The sequence below is a fragment of the Corvus kubaryi genome, unplaced genomic scaffold, assembly GCF_017639235.1.
Source record: "Corvus kubaryi isolate FWS band 111438036 unplaced genomic scaffold, C.kubaryi_AGA036_p1.0 66, whole genome shotgun sequence".
Taxonomy (NCBI): Eukaryota; Metazoa; Chordata; class Aves; order Passeriformes; family Corvidae; genus Corvus; species Corvus kubaryi.
The window spans coordinates 24,872,214-24,877,455 of record NW_024582054.1 but is presented as its reverse complement, the minus strand read 5'-3'; the positions used below and the strand labels follow the sequence as shown (position 1 = coordinate 24,877,455).

The window sequence follows — 5,242 nt, the reverse complement described above, 5'->3', positions numbered from 1 at the left end:
CTGGGACCTGATAGAACCTATCAGCTGGCCAGTTTGAATATGGACAATTCTCTAAGCCACTTAAAGTTGTGACCACCTCTGTGATCCACATTTAAGAATAGGCAAACTCCCCCTCCAAGCTCTCTCTCGTTTCCGGCGCTGGCACAGGTGGCTGCGGGCCCCGTGTGGGGGCCAGCGGGCCCGGCCAGGCCCTGCTTGGGCCAGGCTGGGCCGGGTCACGGCCATCCTGAAGCCGATGGACCTGTTCCAGCTGTGGAACCCCCCCCATTGCCTTGCTGTGGGCAGCCGGAGCGGCTCGGCTCTCCCCGCCCTCCACTGCGATAAGAAAAATTCAACATTCCAGCTGCAAAGCTGCAAGGCTGAGGTGAGATTAACCCTTTTTATTGCTGTGAAGAGCTGAAAACCTGAGGGAAGAGAGAGAGGAGATGCTTAAAGCTGAAATTCTGTTGTGAAGCTGTGATATATCAGAGTATCCCGTTGTAATTCCATGAAGATATGGGGGGTGGAGTGTTCAGCTCGTAAGCAAAAGCACCTGCGCTGAGATAGGCAGATGCTGACGCAGCTGTAATTTCATGAGAAGTTTGGACAGGGAGAGATGGACCAGATGAGGACTTTTGCTCCAAATGGGAAAGGAGAAACCTCAGTTCCTAGAGATGCTCCCAGAGATAGTCCTAACGATGAAGATGATGAAGACCCTTTGCTCCCAGGGAAGGAGAAGGGCCTCTGTTTTTGTTTCTGAACGGCTCAACCTTAAAATTTTACCCCAAAAAAACTTCAAGAGTGGACCCTCAAAAGCAGTTGTGGGAAAAGCTGCAAGTCGGGGGAAGGGACTCACATGCGAGCAGAGAGACTCCTCTTCCTAAATGGAAGTGGGCGGCTGTCTCGTTGTGATAATGTTTTCATAGCATGAGCAAGAAGAGACTTCTCTTTCTAAATGGACTGAACAAGGTTATTATGGAAGTGGTAACAGACTGAACATCTCAAGGGTTGTCTTTTTACATTGTCAGTGGGAGAAGGGGGGAAGGTGGGGGGAGGAGGAGAGTTCTGAAGGTGTGGTATAATTTTTTTTTTCCTCTTTTAGGTCTGTTAATAAACTTCTTTATAGTCTTTCAAGTTTGGTGCCTGCTTTGCATTTCTCCTAATTCTTATCTCACAGAAGATAAACAGTAATGAGTATTTTAGACCAAACCACTACACTAAATTGGTGTTTCCGCCCGGTTACAAACCGAACCCGCGACAATGTTTCTACACACATTCCCAAGGGAGGGAAAATAGTACATTTCCAAGAAAACTGAAGATTATTGCGGTAATTTAAGAAGTCACAGATTTTCTGGCTTTGGTAATTCAATCTCCCTATACCTAATCTTCTCATCAGCATAACTGGTGTGTCTACTGCCATGAAGACACTGCAAGAATCCAGATACATCTCAGAGAGCCACAAGTCTCTATTCAGGAGTAAATCATGGGAAAAGGTGGAAGTAACAATATTAGCACCCATCCTACACAAACACCCCTGTGAAAACATGTATATATTAAAAATTTAAAGTGCTACATATATCTTTCCCCAAAATCATACAGTCATACAATCATAAAATGGTTGGGGTTGGAAGGTACTTTAAAGATCACCTAGTTCCAACCCTCCTGCCGTGGACAGGGACACCTTCCACCAGACCAGGTTTCTCAGGGCTCCATCCAGCCTAGGCTTCAACACTCCCAGGGACGGGGCAGCCACAACTGCTGTGGAAACCTGTGCCAGTGCCTCATCACTCCCACAGCAAAGAACTGCATCCTAATATCTAATCTAAACCTGCTCTCTTTTAGTTTGAATCCATTCCCCTGTGACCTGTCGCCATATACCCTTGTAAAAGTCCCTCTCCCTGTTTCTTGCAGGCTCCCTTCAGCTACTGGAAGGCTGTGATTACATCATCCTGAGCTGTGCAATAAAAAAGAGGAAGTTTGACAGTGCACCACCACAGCAGGCTCTCAGAAAGGATTTTATGCCAGCCTACATTGCTAGCACTGCAGAAGGACTCCTGGCTGTGATGGAGGAAGGGGACGTTAGGACTGTTATTGACTTTCTGACTGCACTTTGAGCCGCTTTCCAACCTCTTGCACATTTTCTGCACTTTAATGAACAGAAGATGTAGTCAGTGACTTGGCAGCAGGCTTGGAGAGCCAGGAGCAGAGGGATGCACTCACCTTCCTGGCCTGCTTTTCCCTACCACCAAGCAATAATGTACTCTTTATTGCATGATGATGTCAATGTGCAAGCCTCTACCGTTTTAGCAGAGGCTCTTCAGGTGTTAGACAGTAAAACACAGCTGTTGCAGTAGGAACAGTGATAAGCCCCAAATCCACTGATGATACTGCTGCACTATCAGTGCTCTCTCCAGAGTCAGTGTCCCTATATATTTTTCTGCAATATTCCCAAACCATGTCTCCTTCAGATCTCTGCTTTACGCCCGTGAAAAATCTATGAGATGCTACATTATATTGATAATGGTCTTTTTCCTTTTCAGCTAGCTGATTTTAGGTGATTTTGCAACCTCAGAGCTACTTGGAAATTAGAAAGAAAACTCAGCTCTAGAACTATAAAGCATTATTTTCTGGGACTTTGAGATCAGCTGCTAAAGTCACATGGGAAAGAGTTACTTAAACTGAAAAACCTGGCACCAATGAGTTCAGAAAAGAGAACTTTTTCTAAATGCCAGCATTATTATGAGCTTATGTTAAGAGGGGATATATACAAAGGAATTTAAGACATTTTATCTTGCAGAAATAGAAAACAAGTGAAACTACAATGATATAATTAAAGCCTTCAAGCAAAAGCAAAGCATCTCCCTTAAAAATACTGCTACAAAGCAAGTTTAATGCCAGAGAAGAACCCCATGTTGTTGAGGGTGCAAAGAGCCTCTGATACCTATCCTAATTTGATCAATACTAATTCAGGGATCTCTGCCATAAATCTTTGCAAGCAGTGTGCACAGTCCTAGTGTAAATATAGACCCATTTCAGCAGCAAGTGTTCAGTCCTATTCCTCCATCATTAACTTGACTTTTTCCATTGGCCCAACCTGGAGAAAAATTAAAATCTAAGCCAGAAGTTTCCATAGCTTTTTCAGGAGCACTCCTAACCTTAACAAAGAATACTCAGACACCAGTACTAACAGTACCAGGCTCTGAATATCATAGGAAGTTCACAGTCTCACTTATCCACTGACATTAGTTCAGGAGCCACAGGAGTTTTCACATCCCAGAGTTCATGGGAAGTTTCTGTAGAGGCCCAGTGGTCATCCTGCTAAGCCTGTTCTTTCAGTTAACAAGAAATTGATGTCTTTACTAGAAGGCTATTGCAACAACAAACATTCCACTTGACAACTGGAAACCCAAAAAATGGCCCAGCAGGAGGTTGGCTTGAAGACAGGCCAAGATATTAAAAAATTGTCCAAACATAAACATTTGTGGGTGTGTGTCTACTCTGTTAAACACCTTAGCATTTAGATTTAGCTGGACACCTGGTCTCCCAGTCATTGACTTGGCATGTGAATACAAGTTGTGCCAGAGGATTTCAAATACATGATGTTGAAAGTATATTTTTATACCTGTTGGCAGTGAAAAGCCATTAGCCTCCCAGAGAGGTTCCTGTAATAACAGGGTAACTTAAAAACAAAGCCATGAGGCAGGCAAAGGAGTTGTCCTCCTAGTTCTGCCTCCTGTTCCCCTAGGACAAAACAGTGTTACCAGTTCTCTTATCTATAAAACAGGCATAATTGCACCTTTTTACCTCACAGAAATAGCCTGAGGCTTAGGTTATATTGTCTGTAAATTCAGACTGGAAAAATACTATGAAGATGCCAGCTACTGAGCTTTTATCTTCCTTTCCTGAGTGATTTCCCAACAGTTTTTGCTCACTGTCACCAATCACAAGCGTGTTTGCTGAGTGACTGAGTGACATGCAGAGGGTAAATCTGCTGGGCTGGTAGGTAGTTATTAGCTCAGGTGACTGGACTCAGTGCCCACTCTCTTATCTCAGTGTGCCTCTTTGTGGTCCCTGGCATCTTCAAACTGTGATGCTAAATAGCACTTGGGTTCTGCTGGACACCTGCTCTCAGTATCACTGACTGCATGTGCTTACAAAGTCTTCTGGCCTTCTCCAGGGAAGGCCAGCAGCAAAGAAACCTGCTCCACCTGCAGCAAACCTAAGAGAACATAGTCCTCGTAATACTTCAAGTACTCTGGACTCAAGTCCTTCCCCAAATACACATTAAAAAAGTAATTATAATTTCTTAGCCATCATGGTATTATCACAGGCCTGAGACAAAGATGGGACCTATGATAAGAGAAGATAAGACTCAGCATGGGTGTGTGTAGGTCTGCCCTCTCTGAGCCTTCTTGTTGACCAGAAACAGGACAGAAAAGGGAAAGACTCAGCAGTTTAGTTAATAAAGCCCAAAATATGTATGATCTTTGAAAATAAAGACAATGCCAAGGAAAAGACTTTGGACTGATGCCTATAGGCAGCTTCTTCTGGTTTTTTTGGTCTGGTCATTTCTCATTCACTTCCAGGGAAGCACCCAGAGGTTGGCTATGGATTTCTATTTTGAACAAAGCACAAGACAACTGACTATGAATAGGGATAGATTCTTCCTCAGAGTGAATATAAACGTTGTGGACTGTTTAGTGTGCAGGTTATGCTTCTTTCTCTTGCCTTCTCCAACACACCAGTAACCCAGACTAAACATATACACAATTTTACGTGGAGCAGAGGCTAACAGCAGAAGGTGCATGTCAGAGCTTGGCCACTTCTGCTTTAATTGGAAAGGGGCAGGCTTTCCAGAAGGTATGTGTGCCTGATAATAAACATGTTTCCATTTTACCAGGATAAAGCATGAAAAGTTGGAGCTAGACCAACCTTTCAGGGCACCTCACAATTTAGAGCATACTAAGCCACTCCTGTCCTGCAGCACCTCTGCCTCTGCCTCTCACAAGCTCAGCATTTCAGATATTAGCCAAGGCAGTTGTTTGTCTGCTATGTTTCCCTGGGAATGGAAGAGGCCTTACATGCTGGGATCCTGACCAGGACATTTTGGGGGATCACAAAGCCCTTACCCATCAGCAGATCTGTAAGCAAGGCAGCTCTGTCTCAGCAGCACTCAGCTCTTGTACAACTGCATCAGTTACATTTCATGCTTGGAAACACCAGTCTTATCAAGGGATTTTATCAGGTTGGGAAGTTTCAACAC

The 5,242-nt window shown here is 44.2% G+C and overlaps 1 long non-coding RNA gene across 1 annotated transcript; it reads left to right on the top strand.

Annotated features, from left to right (window-relative positions):
• The first annotated feature begins 322 nt into the window (after positions 1-322).
• Positions 323-3,455, top strand: LOC121674023. The gene is made up of 2 exons (XR_006019405.1): positions 323-364; positions 1,891-3,455. It is a non-coding gene; the product is annotated as an uncharacterized LOC121674023 (long non-coding RNA).
• The last annotated feature ends 1,787 nt before the right edge of the window (positions 3,456-5,242 follow it).